Source organism: Berghia stephanieae, chromosome 6, assembly GCF_034508935.2.
Source record: "Berghia stephanieae isolate SIO BIC M18660-M18661 chromosome 6, UCSD_Bste_1.3, whole genome shotgun sequence".
NCBI lineage: Eukaryota > Metazoa > Mollusca > Gastropoda > Nudibranchia > Aeolidiidae > Berghia > Berghia stephanieae.
In genome coordinates this window covers 49,571,932-49,587,277 of record NC_088365.1, presented here as the reverse complement: position 1 = coordinate 49,587,277, position 15,346 = coordinate 49,571,932, and the positions used below count along the sequence as shown (strand labels likewise).

At 35.8% G+C, this 15,346-nt stretch overlaps 1 protein-coding gene across 3 annotated transcripts in view; it reads left to right on the top strand.

The window, feature by feature from the left end:
* Nucleotides 1-15,346, top strand: part of LOC144975196 (actin-related protein 8-like) — a 407,315-nt gene that overhangs the window by 227,402 nt on the left and 164,567 nt on the right. The gene's annotated exons all lie outside the window — the stretch shown is intronic.

Here is a 15,346-nt window from a genome sequence, read left to right as displayed (position 1 = left end):
AGTTTTTAAATCTAGAATTTTTTACTATCCCACTTTCCTCCTTTTTACTGGCACTGATATGACCTTAATGTGTTGCGAGCTCAATAAAACCCTTAAAAACAAAATAAACCAATCAAATTTTAATGTGCATACCAACTCCGCCCATTTTTTGTTTTTGTTTGTTTAAACATGAGATTGTTTATAGCCTTACTTAAGTTTGCATGAATTATGAAGCAGATATCGATGTCAAAAGGAGCGAAATGAACAATAATACGTTTTATGAGGAAGCTATTTTTTTCCAATTTTTGTTTCATTAAAAGTTAAAAGAACATTAACAGTTGTTCGCTACTCTTTGGATAGGCAACTATTCTTTATGCGAAGTATTTTTTTGCCAGGAAAAAACAAAAACAAACCCATCTGATCCCTGCTTCAATGAAGAGCAGCTTTTTAAATGCCTTCTCTCTCTCTCTCTCTCTCTCTCTCTCTCTCTCTCTCTCTCTCTCTCTCTCTCTCTCTCTCTCTCTCTCTCTCTCTCTCCTGAAACAGTACAATACAAGTTACTCTTAATTATCAAAAATAAATTTTGAATAATTATTCTCAAATTTTGAGTTTGATTAAATTTTTTTCAAGTGCTAACTCGATTTTTTTTCTTAAAAGATTTCTAAATTTTATTTTTTTTAAATTACAAGTATGAAAGATTTGGCAAGATGCTGATGTATATAATTAGAACTCTGTCACTAATAGGGAGTTGAGGAAAGTTGAAATACATGCTTTTTATTATCCTTGAAATAAGAATAATTTAAAGTAATAAAATACAGCAATTGTGTTTTTGTTTTGTTTGTTTTGTTTTTTGCTTTATTTCTTATTTTTTAAAAAAATATATAGATATATAAAGCAGGTTTGTAACTTTTAATTTTTTTTAAACGTTTGACCTTCAATTGAAAGCTGTGAGGATAGTTTTTATCCCGATTTCTTATGCTTCGCACTGATAGTAACAATTGCTCGTTACTCTCTAGTAGTCAATCGAAAAGGACACTTTTCAACAGATCGAAAAAGCCCATGTACATGTCACTGCTATGAGGACAGAAGTGCCAGAAATATAATTTAAAAAATAATAACCTTGGCTAGATTTGGACTGGTACTGGTCCCTTTGCTTGTGAAGGGAGTGCTATGCTGTACCAATTGAGCTATCAGAATCTCCTTCTTAACCACAAAGTTGTATTAGTTTAAGTCATGGATCTTTGTGTGTATAATTATTAAAATCAAGAGACTGAAACATGTGCCCTGTACAATCTCTCACTATCAAGCAACTGTGATAAAGGTAGATGTCTGCCTTGTTTTTGTTTTGTGTTTGACCTTTTTTTATATACTTTTTTTCTTTGTTAAAAAGGGAGATGGTTTGATATTAGCAGCATTTGTGTTTATTTAGCTGCTTGACCATGCTCATTGACCATATTATGTATTGTGAATGACGTTTATCTATTTGCAGGTCCTAAAACCCGTAATGTTATGGTCTCATTTGTTGTACACAAGGAAACCAACATATACTTTTTCCCTTACAACAATATTATACCAGGCTCATAATTGTGTTCGGTTATCAGACCTGCAAATAATTGTCGTCGTGTCGATTGTGACCCATCATTTTAAAAGGGCATTATGTCGGGGTCAATCAAATGCCAACAATTTACAATATTACAGTTAAAAAGTAATAAACAAAAATGAATATAACAGCTTTAAAAAAACGAAAGGAACAAAGTACCAAACACGGGACGTTCCAGGCTCAAAACCCTTCTTTAGTCAACAATGAAAACATAAATAATACATAACTAAACAATATGATTGACGACAGAAAAATACGTCCTCTCTGTAGAACTATCTTGGAAATAAAAACAAAGAAATAGTGAGTACATCCTCTGTAGAATAATCTTGGAAATAAAAACACAGAGAAATATTGAGTGCATATACTCTAGAACAATCTTGGAATGTAAACAAAAACATTTGTTTTTGTTTACATTCCAAGATTTTTCTACAGAGAGGACGTAATCAATATCTTTTTTTTCGTCAATATTTTTTTTTTAGAAAAGATGTATTTGTTTTCATTGTTTTTTTGTTTTTGGTTGAAGAGGGGTATTAAGCTGGAAATGTTCCATGTTTGATATTTTGTTCTTTTTTGAAGCTGTTATTTTCATTGTGTTTATTGCTTTTCACCGTCCACAGCTTCTAGCAGCTTAGTATTTTTAGTATCACGTTAATATTACAATTGTAATAACAGGAAAAGTGAAATTTTAGTTCCTGTCTATTTAAGATACAATATTTTTGTTCTTGATTGAGATTGCTTGTTTGTTTTTTCCTGGTCATAGCGAGGATCATCAGCTGAGAAGTAAGCACGCGTTCAAATGTATAGTTCCTCTGCTATCATTCTCACTGAACCATTTGGTTACCATGAATTTAGTTTATATTTTTTAGCATCTTAATCAACCCGACAAAATACCGTTTTGAGGCAATGAGTCACATATCATGTACAGTTATGGATTTTGGAATAAAACTATATTTCAATAAATCATGAATTCCTCTTTTTTTTTTTTTTTTTTTTTGAGGGGGGGGGGGGGGGGGGGGGGGCAAAATCAAGTTACTTGCTTTACTTTATCACGAATGCTCATTCGTCTAACACTCATCTCACTCTCTGGGTGGGGTTCCTGACCTCCAGTAGTGGGCAGGGAGATACTTACTGTGTCCTCTATCCCCCTATATCTGTTTTCCAACTTGCTTTCTGTCTTTGTCTTCGAATGAGATAACTTGGTTTTATTCTGGCCGGATGCCCTGACTGGGAGGGGAAACGGTCAAACGTGTTAGTTTTGGGAGATGATAGTTTTTTTCCTTGTAAATCATCTCTCTGTTATGCATTGTATTATGTTTTGTTTACATATTACAATATGATTGTAAACATTTGATTGGATTCCTAAGTGGGGACCTTGCTTGTGTCTGGATGAGAATCTACATGTTTCCTATTAGAACCAATTCCCCTTTGTCTTACCTTTTCTTGGATACTTTAATTGTAATTCTATTACTAACTTTTTGCTATCCCATTTTCTTCCTTTTCACTTGCGCTGAAATGATCTTAATGTGTTGGAAGCGCCGTAAAAGCCCTAAAAACAACAAACATCTCACTATTACAACCAAACAGATTGGTTCTAGTCCGAAGTTTTATTCTTACTTTTTTGTCATCCCAACAATTGTTAGGTAGCTGGGTCTATTAAATAATATGGGATTTTTTTTCTTTTTCTTTTTGGTTTTTAATTGTTTTTTTAATTTGTTTTTTATGCTGCTTGAAACACTCCTCGGTCATTCTGCGCCAGTAAAAAGCTGAAAAGGTAGACTGAGATCAAATGCACCAAATACTGTTTGTTTCTTTAGGGTTTAACGGCGCTTGCAACACATTTGGGTCATTTAAACACCAATTAAAAGGAAGAAAATGGGATAGTCCAAAAAAAATATATAGGTTCACCTTTATTTGTTTTTGTTTTTAAGAGTTTTACAGCGCTTGCAACACATTAAGGTCATATCAGCGCCAGTAAAAAAGAAGAACATGGGATAGTAAAAAGTCTATAATTACAATTAAAGCACCCAAGAACAGGTAAGTCAGGGGAATTGGTTCAAATAGGAAACAGATGTAGATTCCAAGTGCACTCCATCAAAGTACTTAGTTTGAGATCACCTAAAAGTCTCATTCAGACCCAAGCACAGGTCTCAACTAAAAGGAATATACTCAAATGTTTACAAATTATTATATATAAACAGTAATCTCATTCCAAGTCAAAGACAGAAAGCATGTTGGAAAACATATAGGGGGAATTGAAGACGCAGTAAGTGCCTCCCTGCACACTATGGGAGGAAAGGAACCCCACCCAGAAGGCCAGGACAAAACCAAGTAATCTCATTCCAAGAAAAACCAGAAAGCATGTTGGAAAACAGATATAAGAGGATAGATGACCCTGTCCACTATGGGAAGTCAGGAACCCCCCACCCAGTACAAGGGGAAAAAGGTCGGTACTACACATTTGACGGTCTGTCTCCCAGATATGGATCCCCGCCACGACCAGGAATAGAACAAAAACAGAGATTAGTATGAAAATGGAAAACATATGGGGTATGGAAGAAACAGTAAGTGACCTCTCAACCCACAGATTTTGTTTGTTTTTAAGGGTTTTACGGCGCTTGCAACACATTAAGGTCATATCAGCGCCAGTAAAAAGGAAGAAAATGGGATAGTGAAAAGTTCTAGAATTACAATTTAAGCCATAGAATTAAACGAATGAGAATACGTACGAAGCCTAAAAAGTGTCCACCGATGAAAGCATTCAGCGCCATTATATCTTGGGCTGGGAATGTAAGCATTCCATTCATTCGGTCTCTATGTCAACACAACGACACAAGAAAAACAACAAACAATATCAAAATCCACAATAGAATTGTTCAGAACTGTTGCGTATATTTATGGCACAATGAAGATTTCAAAAAATGAAGTTAGAGAATGTGTGTAATCATGTATTATGATAACCTGTAATGTGTTTTTCAACCACCACATCATCACTGTCACTACTACTACAACCACCACCACAATATCATCACTAACACTACTACTACAACCACCAGCACCACATCATTATCATTACCACTACTACTACACCACCACCAGCACATCATCATCACTACCACTACTACTACAATCACCACAACCACATCATCATCACTACCACTACTACCGCAACCACCACCACCATATCATCATCATGACCACTACTACTACAACCACCACCACCACTACTACTACAACCACCACCACATCATCATCACTACCTCAACTACTACAACCACCACCACAATATCACTACCACTACTACCACAACCACCAGCACCACATCATTATCACTACCACTACTGCACCACCACCAGCACATCATCATCACTACCACTACTACTACAACCACCACAACCACATCGTCATCACGACCACTACTACTACAACAACCACCACCATATCATTACCATTACCACTACTACAACCACCACAACCACATCGTCATCACTACCACTACTACTGCAGCCACCACCACCACCATATCATCACCATTACAACTACTACTACAACCACCACCACCATATCATCATCACTACTACTACAACTACAACCACCACCACATTATCATCACTACCACTACTACTGCAACCACCACCACCATATCATCATCATTGAAATTTTTTTTTTTTAATTGAGCTTTATATAGTGCAATATCTACTAAATGTGCTCAAAGCGCTTTACATGGGGTCCCTGGTCAACATTTAACATGTAGGACGGGACATGACGCCTGTTAGGCGATATTACAATTTTTCGGACAAAGACAACTCTGTTAACGGCCAGGTACTCATTTTACACCTGAGTACAGTGAGAGAATGTGAGTAAAGAGCCTTTTCCAAGGACTCAACTATGCGCCACGCATGAGGCTCGAACCCAGGACCTTCCGATCCGAAAGCGAGTGTCATACTACTAGACCACTTAGCCGCATCATTACCACTACTACTACAACCACCACCACCATATCATCATCACGACCACTACTACTACAACCACCACCACCACCATATCATTACCATTACTACTACAACTACAACCACCACCACATCATCACTACACACATAAACAACAGAAACAATTTAAAAACATGACTATGACACGCAACCACTCACAACGAGGCTATACTATTTATCCTTTTCTCTATAATATAGAACAGGACAAGACAAACAAGAGCTTGACTCTCTCTACACTTCGCATTGATGTTTGTCGTCTGACGAGTTCAACTCTCGGTCGACCTGTCAATATTCCTTTTTGCCTAGGATGTAATCATTAATAGAATGTTGTGTGGTTTTGACCGTGAAGAAAACCTTAAGAAGTCACATTTATATCATTTTAGAGACATCGTTTTGAATAATTTTGAGTTAAACGAGCGATCAGGAAGTTATTTTCTTAGATTTCATGAACGGCCGATCAGCGCTTGTTTACTATAGTAACGCGATTCCCAGCCAATGTCTCAATGGCGGATATTTTTCTCATCGAGGCCGCTGTTTGGTTAGCCAATAAGAGCACCGTACGGTTTCCATTGGGTAAATTCCTTGATTTAAGCACAAAAGAAAAGGTCAGACAAAGGGGAATTGGTTCAAATAGGGAACAGATGTAGATTCCAAGAGCACACTGTCAAAGTACATAGTTTGAGATCACCTAAAAGTCTCATCCAGACACAAGCACAGGTCCCAACTAAAAGGAATACACTCAACTGTTTACCAATCCTATAATATAATATGTAAACTAAGCATAATACAATGCATAACAGATGATTTACAAGGAAAAAAATATCATCTCCCAAAACATTAACTATACTAGACTGTTTCCCTCTCAGCCAAGGACTCCGATCAAGGTCAGGACAAAAACAGACAGAAACAAGACAAGACAAAAACAAGACAAAGACAGAAAGCAATTGGAAAACAGATTAGAGGGGATAGAAGACACAGCAAGTACCTTCCTGCCCGCTATGGGTGGTAGGAACCCCACCCAGAACCCACAGAGGTCAGAAGACACCGAAACATTTTATTAATATAAAGAAAAAGTAGCATTTCAAGATATGATGTAAATGTAAGATTATTTATTCGCCTTTTGCATACAATTGTCAATTAAAACAGTCTGAAGAGAAAAATTGGTATAAAAATAATTGTACAAGTATACTACATTATATTATTAAACATTGTATGAAGGGAATGTTCGATAACATAAAACAAAACTGGACATAAAAACCCCAACTCATTGTATGATCAGGGAAGAATGCTCACGGTGTAAATAATAATAATAACAATAATAATAATAATAATAATAATAATAATAATATAATAATAATAATAATAATAATAATAATAATAATAACAATAATAATAACAATAATAATAATAATAATAATAATAATAATAATAATAATAATAATAATAACCATAATAATAATAATAATAATAATAATAATCAGAATAATGAGAAAAACAATAATAATTATAATATCATGTCAATGATATTGACGATGATGATGACTATTAATAATATTATAATCATTATTATTCAAATTATAACTATCCTAAATCAAACCGCATAATAAGTATGAGAGTTGTGTTAGTCGAATATCATTTATCAAACAAAAAAAAAAACAGGCTAGAACTCAAATAATCTGTTTACATAGCGATGTAATATATTAATATTATATAATCATTATAGTTAAAGCTATCTACACGTCTAGAAAAACATAATGCGATAATTACACCCGGTCTTTATCACAGTATGCTCTTTATACTAGTACATATTATATCCATCAAAATGTTCATTCAACCAGCAGTTATTGGATAGCTGGGTTTGGCAGAAAGTACTTTGAGATAGACTATCATCCTATCCAAAGGGTAGCAATCAATAATTGTCATGTGCCCCATGTAATTCTGCTTAACCAGGATTAATCCGTTTTTCATTAGCCTTATGCATTGAGAGACTCTCTTTCTCTCTCTCTCTCTCTCTCTCTCTCTCTCTCTCTCTCTCTCTCTCTCTCTCTCTCTCTCTCTGTGTGTGTGTGTGTGTGTTACAAAAGACATCTTAAGAGTACTGTGATGTTATATAAATTACTGCTACAAGGAACCATACATTTGACTGCTTCTTGTTTGTTTGTTTTTAAGGGTTTTACGGTACTTGCAACACATTTAGGTCATATCAGCGCCAGTAAAAAGGAAGAAAATAAGATAGTAAAAAGTTATAGAAATACAATTAAAGTGGCCAAGAAAAGAGAAGACAAAAGGGGAATTGGTTCAAATAGGAAACAGATGTAGATTCCAGGAGCACACTATCAAAGCACTTAGTTTGAGATTACCTAAAAGTCTCATCCAGACAAAAGCACAGGTCCCCACTAAGAGGAATACACTCAAATGTTTTACAAATCGTATATACTATAAAGAAAACATAATACAATGCATAACAGAGAGATGATTTACAAGGAAAAAAATATCATCTCCCAAAACAATAACTATGCATTTGACTGTTTCCCTCCCAGTCAAGGTATCCGGCCAGGGCCAGGACAAAACCAAGTAATCTCATTCCAAGACAAAGACAGACAGCTAGTTGGAAAACAGATATAGGGGGATAGAAGACACAGTATGTACCTCCCTGCCAACTATGGGAGGCAGGAACCCCACCCAGTTTGACTGCTTCCCTCTCATTTAAGGATCCCGCAGAACCAGGAAAAAACCCCCAAAAAAACCTGAGCACTGTCGATCTAGAATAAAAACAAAGAGCAACTTGGAAAGGGAAAACTGATTAAGGGCTAACCCACACCGGAGATCGACTCTGACGACACAGCACTGCCGTCCTCTGCCTTCTTCCAGATAAAGACGTTCTCTGCTGTTTTTTTTTTTTTAGGTGCTTGGTATGGTATAGGTTTAGCGGCTCTTCTCTTTATTCTTAGTATTTTGTCCTTACCCGATATCTTTATATGGAAGACTGCAGTGCTGGGTCGTTGGGAGTCAGTCTCCGGTGTGGGTTAGCCCTGAGGGGGATAGCAGAAATGGTTAAAAGTGATCTCTCCACCCACCATGGGAGGTCAGAAGACCCTTCTCCCTTTATTTAAAATTACCGGTTTGACTTTTTTTTTTTTTTTAAGGGTTTTACGGCGCTTGCAACACATTTAGGTTATATCAGTGCCAGTAAAAAGGAAGAAAATGGGATCGTAAAAAGTTCTAGAATTACAATTGAAGCATCCAAGAGAAAGTAAGACATAGGGGAACTGGGAACAAATAGGGATCAGATGTAGATTCCAAGAGCATACCACCAATGTACTTAGTTTGAGATCACCTATAAGTCTCATCCGGACACAAGAACAAAATCCAACAAAGAGGAACACACTCAAATGCTTACATTATACATTAAAAAATAACAAATATACTAATACATAACAGAGAGATGATTTACAAGGAAAAAAATATCATCTCCCAAAACAATAACTATGCATTTGACTGTTTCCCTCCCAGCCAGGACTCCGACCAGGGCCAGGAAAAAAACTAAGTAATCTCATTCCAAGACAAAGACAGAAAGCATGTTGGAAAACAGATATAAGGGGATAGAAGACACAGTGTGTACCTCCCTGCCCGCTATGGGAGGTCAGGATCCCCACCCAGCCGGTTTGACTTGGCCAAACATTCCTAAAAACCCAATCACAATTGCACGAATCTACTTTGCAAGCTTGGTCACTAAGTAAAGGCATATTCTACATCTTTGTTTAAGTCTGGCAATTTGCTCACTTATCACTACCATTAAGGATCTGGTCGTAAATAACATTGGAAAAATTAAACATAGCTGTCGGCAATATTATAATTTGGTCAGAAATTTTGATAAACCGCAGTAAGACATAAACAAAGTCATTGAAATGGCAACATTGTTGTCGTTGAAGAATTGCTGGGGGAAATTATAATATTCAAAAAATAAAACTTTTTTTTTTCAAACAAAATAAAAGGAAATTGTTATAAATTTGTCAAGGCCTGTTCTGTAGATGCCATTTTCAAAAAAGGGAATTGAGCAGATGTTTTGACTTTTTGAAGCCGTTTCAACACTTAGAAAAAAGAGGGTAATGGGAAAGGCAGTAATAAAAGGGTAGATCTAGTCTATCTTCACTTCCGTACCGCACTGGAAGACTTCTTTAAAACTGGTACAGACATAGGTCGGTCCAGTGTGTGTCGTTTTAGAGCATACACAATAAAGTCTCACATGTTCTGCATACATACAAAAACGCCAACCAAAAATTAAAAAAGTACAATGAAATGTTTACTGTTAATGTTAAAAATCTATACATAATTAACAGTTACAAAGGTAGGCTGATTTCCATAGAATTTTGTATAACCTCTCAAAGACAAACAATTGTCCCGGCGGCATCCAAGGACGAGAAAGCTTTTTTAACACACCCTGATCATCCAACCATTAAAATAAAAGCAGACAGGATAACACAGTGTTTTTTTTAAATTTTTATCATTGACACATTTCAGGTTTGAATAACTCCAAAGCTATGTAAGATTTAATCAAACGTTTGGGGTTTTTTTTGCCAAAACTGTAACTATACATTCGACTGTTTCCCTCCCGGCCAAGGATCAGGACAAAACTAAGTAATCTCATTACAAGACAAAGACAGAAAGCAATTGGAAAACAGATACAGGGGGATAGAAGACACAGAAAGTACCTCCCTGCCAACTATAGGAGGTCGGGAACCCCACCCAGAAAAAAAAAACGTGTGATGAAACACACACTGTATAATATTCTGTATTAAATTTCCCACTAAGTGTGTCATTGTTTTAAATTAAACAACTAAACAAGTGTGATGAATGTATAATATTTACAATATTATTTAAAACTTGGATATGTAGAAATATTTGTTTAATGTTTGTTTTTTTCATGGGTAAAAAATAACAATAAAAACATTTCAAGAATTATTTGGAATGTGCGAGCTTCCACATGCACTTATTTACAAGTTTTGTTTGTTATTATGGGTTTTATGGCGCTTCCGACGCTACTATGTCATTTTAACGCCAGCAAAAAGGAAGATGATAGAGAAAAAGTTTATCTGAAGTTAAAATCACTGAGGAAAAAGCAAGGCAAAGGGGACTGGTTCAAATGAGGAAGAGAACAATCCATGAGCAATCCACATATGTGCTTATTTTGACAATACCTAAAAGTCACATCCAGGCACAAGCAAAGGGTCCACATAATGAGGAATACACTCAAATGTTTACAAACTACAATGTTTGTTTGTTTGTTTTTAAGGGTTTTGCGGCGCTTGCAACACATTTAGGTTATATCAGCGCCAGTAAAAAGGAAGAAAATGGGATAGTAAAAAGTTCTAGAATTACAATTAGATATGAAGTGAGTAGAAAAGTGCCAGAAGACAATAGAGAATAAAATTATTTTTTTTCGCGGCGGTGGTGGGGTTTGAACCTGCGACCTTATTGGTACGGCAACTCCGCCTGGCAGGTGAGAGCGTGGCTCTACCGTGTGAGCTATCCCCGAACACAAAAATATTCGTTTCAAACCCAAAGTCATTTCTAGATCCCTCTCTCACCCACTTCTTGAGATCGCCGATTCGTTCGCCACCATCGCGAAGTAATTTTGACCAGCAGTTAAGCTTAATAGCCAATATTCTCATCACAAACATATAACATAGAAACGATTGAGACATTGAGTATGCTCCGGTGTATGGGGTGAATTTTTAATTCAGAAAAGTGAGTGGAGCAGGCACTTATGTTGGTAACAACAAGATATGAAGTGAGTAGAAAAATTTTTTTATTCTCTATTGTCTTCTGGCACTTTTCTACTCACTTCATATCTTGTTGTTACCAACATAAGTGCCTGCTCCACTCACTTTTCTGAATTAAAAATTCACCCCATACACCGGAGCATACTCTATGTCTCATATCGTTTCTATGTTATATGTTTGTGATGAGAATATTGGCTATTAAGCTTAACTGCCGGTCAAAATTACTTCGCGATGGTGGCGAACGAATCGGCGATCTCAAGAAGTGGGTGAGAGAGGGATCTAGAAATGACTTTGGGTTTGAAACGAATATTTTTGTGTTCGTGGATAGCTCACACGGTAGAGCCACGCTCTCACCTGCCAGGCGGAGTTGTCGTACCAATAAGGTCGCAGGTTCAAACCCCACCACCGCCGCGAAAAAAAAAAAAAAAAAAAAAAAATTTTTATTCTCTATTGTCTTCTGGCACTTTTCTACTCACTTCATATCTTGTTGTTACCAACATAAGTGCCTGCTCCACTCACTTTTCTAGAATTACAATTGAAGCATCCAAGAGAAAGTAAGACATAGGGGAACTGGGAACAAATAGGGATCAGATGTAGATTCCAAGAGCATAACACCAATGTACTTAGTTTGAGATCACCTATAAGTCTCATCCGGACACAAGAACAAATCCAACAAAGAGGAACACACTCAAATGCTTACATTATACATTAAAAAATAACAAATATACTAATACATAACAGAGAGATGTTGTTTTTGTTGTTTTTAAGGGTTTAACGGCGCTTGCAACACATTTAGGTTATATCAGCGCCAGTAAAAAGGAAGAAAATGGGATAGTAAAAAGTTCTAGAATTACAATTAAAGCACCCAAGAAAAAGTAAGACAAAGGGGAATTGAGAACAAATAGGGATCAGATGTAGATTCCAAGACCATACCACCAATGTACTCAATTTGAAATCACCTACAAGTCTCATCCAGACACAAGCATAAAATCCAACAAAGAGGAACACACTCAAATGCTTACATTATACATTCAAAATAAAAATAATAATACATAACAGAGAGATGATTTACAAGGAAAAAAATATCATCTCCCAAAACAATAACTGCATTTGACTGTTTCCCTCCCAGCTAGGATTCCGGCCAGTGCCAGGACAAAACCAAGAAATCCCACTCCGAGACAAAGACAGAAAGCATGTTGGATAACAGATATAAGGGGATAGAAGACACAGTATGTACCTCCCTGCCCGCTATGGGAGGTCAGGATCCCCACCCAGAACAGAGAGGTGATTTACAAGGAAAAAAATATCTCCCAAAACAATGACTATGCATTTGACTGTTTCCCTCCCAGCCAGGACTCCGACCAGGGCCAGGAAAAAAACTAAGTAATCTCATTCCAAGACAAAGACAGAAAGCATGTTGGAAAACAGATATAAGGGGATAGAAGACACAGTGTGTACCTCCCTGCCCGCTATGGGAGGTCAGGATCCCCACCCAGCAAACTACAATATATTCAAAACTAATAATTATAAAAGGATACATAAGAGATGATTCACAGGGAAAAAATATCTCTAAAAAAAGGTACTATAAATTAGACTCATAAGCGAGGGATCCCCGCCAGGACCATGAGAAAAAACAAGCAATCTAAATCAAGAATAAAGAAAGAGAGCAACATGGAATGGGAAAACAGCTATGGGGGATAGATGACACAGTAAGTGACCTCTCATGTCATATGGGAGATCAGAAGACCCAAATCAGATTTACGTTTGATACTTGAACAAATTTTTCAAAAGTCTTTCAATATGACTGCTAAATTTAAAAAAAATCTTGAATGGGTTTAAAGGTGTTTGAGACATATAGCCCTTGTGATATTTGTGGTCACTACAGAGCCAGAAGAAATAGTAAAAAGATTTTTTTTTTTTTTTGTTTGTTTGTTGCTTTAGGTCTCTTCCAACACAATTGAGGTTATATGAGAGACCGCTGAAACAAAAAAACAAGCAATCTAACAAAAATAGTACAAATGTCAATCAAAATCATAACCTAAAGATATAAGCTAAATTATAAATAACCAAGAACAAACAGGCAGAGGATTTACAGGAAAAAAAATATCCCCTGTCAAAAATACAATCACAAACCAAAGAAGCAGGATAGGCTAGTAAAGAGAAGAAGAAACGACATCACTATCGGATCGTACACCCATGCGAACATCATAGGTATATGATTCAAGGGTGATGCTCCCATCCAACCACCCGCAATAAAAAGATTTAGATTATATCTGCAAGTATAAAAGGACAAATAAATAAGTCGAGGGGAATTCGTTCAAAAAGAGAACTACCATAAATTCCATGAACAATAATTATCCACGGGTGTTGTCTGAGACTCTACAGAAAATCCTAGACAGACACAGGTCAAGGATCCCTGCTAAAATGATATACTCAGATTTTACAATAGACAGCAATGAAAACAACTAAATAAACTAATTAAAATTAAAATGCGGAAAAAAAAAGAGAGTGAAAGGTAGAAGAGAGCAGGTAGAAGTCTCCAGACAAATTTCAATCTCAGCTGATAAAAGTTGATTAGAAAAAAAAAAAAAAAGAAATCAAAAAAAAATTCTCCATCTTGAACATTACAATGAACCCCAAATTGAATGTTTCAATGACAAATTATTCAATGAATGCATGAATTGGAATGCAATGACGAAACATCCACAACGCAATGATACGCAATGAATAGACATTAAAAATCTGTATGTACATTTTTTATCTATTTACAATGCTGCATAGATCTAAAACAACAACAGGAGAGTAACAGTAGGAAGATTTCAATTGGATTAATTTATAAACAATCAACAATCACAGCCCCCCAATTCGTTATTACCCAAATATGGTGAACGAGAGATGATACGAATTGTTTTGCTTTTAAGGGTTTTACGGTCCTTGTGAAAGATTAGGTCATTTCAACACCAGTAAAAAAGAAGAGAATTGAATAGTAAAAAAATTATAGATTAACAATTAAAAAGGGCATGAGAAAAAGTAAGACAAAGGGGAATGATTCAAATAGGGAACAGATGTAGAATCCAAATGCACACTATCAGTGTACTTTGAGATCAGCTATAAGTCTCAAGCACAAGAACTCCCACCAAAAAAAAGAAAAGCTAAAAAACAAGAGCATTTATATAGTGCAATATCCACTAAACGTGCTCAGAGCGCTTTACAAAGGGTTCCTAGCCAACTGAAACACACAACATGTAGGACAAGACCTGATAAGGCAATATTATAATTATTTTTCCCACAACACTGTTTAGCTGCCAGGCATTCATTTTACAACTGAGTACAGTAAGAGGACTCAACTATGTGCCGCTCAAACCCTGGACTTTCCAGTCTATAGGCATTATACCACATAGCCGCACAAAGAGGAGCACACTCAAATGTTTACATGTCATACATTCAAAATAAAATACATAACAGTAAAAGACAGGTATGTAGATGATTTAAAAGGAAAAAATTATCACTTCCCAAAAGTATAACTATATATTTGACCGATTCCCTCCAAGCCAAAAACCACGGACAGGCTAAGGACAAAACATTCCAAGATAAAGAGTGGAAGCAAGTTGGAAAACAGAAAAACGGGGATAGAAGACACAGCAAGCGACTCCCCTGCCCACTATGGGAAGACAAAAAATCATACCCAACGAGAGATGATATGATGTCCCATTCAGTCTGCTTAGGAACGTTCACAACCTGTTACAAATTATAAATGATCAGCCTGATGATGATGATGATGATGATGATGATGATGATAATGATAATGATAATGATGATGATGATAATGATGATGATGATAATAATAATAATAATAATAATGATAATAATGATAATAATGATAATAATGATAATAATGATAATAATGATAATAATAATAATAATAATAATAATAATAATAATAATAATAATAATAATAATAATAATAATAACAATAATAATAATAATAATTGTTTTTT